The sequence below is a fragment of the Octopus bimaculoides genome, chromosome 19, assembly GCF_001194135.2.
Source record: "Octopus bimaculoides isolate UCB-OBI-ISO-001 chromosome 19, ASM119413v2, whole genome shotgun sequence".
NCBI lineage: Eukaryota > Metazoa > Mollusca > Cephalopoda > Octopoda > Octopodidae > Octopus > Octopus bimaculoides.
In genome coordinates, this window is record NC_068999.1 from 39,832,955 (window position 1) to 39,834,992 (window position 2,038).

A 2,038-nucleotide genomic window follows, 5' to 3' on the forward strand; every position below is an offset into this window, starting at 1 on the left:
ATATATATATATATATATATATATATATATATGTGTGTGTGTGTGTGTGTGTGTGTGTGTGTGTATGTGTGTGTGTGCGTATACATATGATGCATACATTTGTACATACATATAAATGCACGTATATATATTTTCATTCAATATAGTATTATGCCTGAAACGATTTATGAATCTATGATTGTATATTGTGTAAAGAATTTTCTTAATTTCGGTGAGAGTTAGGGGTCTGCTACCCATCATTAATTCCGGGTGTTTTCGCGTGATTCCCTCACAGCATAACCTCGAACAATCTCATGTATTATTCTTGTATAAATCTGTAACATCGTTCTTGAATCAGAAATCAATAACCGCTAATTAATTAATTATACGTTAAGTTTTTCCCTCCTTATCACTACACTAGACTTCGTACAGAATGAAATATCAGCTATCTCCATCGTAATTATCAACGATAGTAAAGAATTGGCAAAGCAGAAACAGTATAGTACTTTGTATGAAGAGTAAATATTACTGATATGTAACATGTGCACAGAATGTCCATTTTCTGAAAACGATGACAGGCGAATTAACAGACAAGAATGTATGGCGGTCTTTTATTATTTTCATTGACACCTTTACTATGGCAGATGTTTCACACCGACACTCTACTATCATTATTATCATTATTATTATTATTATTATTATTATTATTATTATTATTATTATTATTATTATTATTATTACTATTATTATTATTATTATTATTATTATTATTATTCAGCACGTTCGGTCTTGTTTGTTGAGCTAGATTCTGTGAGAGCGCATTATAATTATTATTATTGTTATTATTATTGTTATTATTATTATTATTATTATTATTATTATTATTATTATTATTTTATTATTATTATTATTGTTGTTGTTGTTGTTGTTGTTGTTGTTGTTGCTGCTGCTGTTGTTGTTATTTCTTTTTATGGAAGGGGTATCGGATTGAATAAATAATCTGTCACAGTGGAAATGAAAAGTGGTGTAATTATACACCCCTTTTTTTTTCGCAGGCATAACAGATTCCATCAAACCTCAACATCTTCTTTCTGTGTTGTCATGACAATAAGGCTATCTTTGCAAAATACACCCACAAACAAAAACGATCATTTTTCATAAAAATTACAATACATTGTATTACAATATCTAGAGGAGAATAACTTGCAATTTAATTCTTCAAAGCCGTTAAGCAATCTAACACTCACAATCATTGATAATCTGTTCCATCAACCACGAAAAGATAACATAGCATAGTTAAGGTATATAACATTGATAAGCTTTTATCTTCAGGGAAATAAAATAAATGTTTTGGCGTTTATCAAATGATGAATATAAAGCTAATGTAAGACCCGGAACTGCACATGCAGCCAAATCTACAGTGTTGCCGCTAAATGTGCATAGGAATTCTAGAAGAAAAATAATTCCCAAAAGCATTAAACCTCTGGCATTTCCTGCTGAGAACCGTATTAATGCCGCATTCTATTTGATATTCATTATTAAATTGTTTTTCTATGGTATCATGCATTTGTAAATAATAGTAACATTTGTTCAGAGATTTCTATCAGGCAAATTACAGTGATTTAATCTAGAATTAGTCGTTATTTCTAGCTTCGTGTGTTACCCAATAGAGGCTCACGTAACTGCATTATATGACTGATGACAGATCGAAAGTGCGATTGAAGTTCTGAACTCTTCATTGATTTTTTTATTTTATCGTCGACTACTACGTAGAATCTATTTCCATAAGATTTAGCGACCCCGAAGTTGATTTTCTTTAGGAGTTTATATCGAAATACATATATCTGCATCATATTTACGTTGGTTGATAGCGCAGAGCTTCGGCACGTTTCATCCAAATCTCAGTACCTAACGAGCCAGAGAATATACAGCTCTGTATTTCATTATGCATATAAAGTTGTCACCCATGTGTTATCTCCAGGAATGGTCGGCTTGTTTGTTCTACAACCTGTGGTGTTTTATTAATTATCTCGCTTGATACCTGCAGGCCGAACGCTCT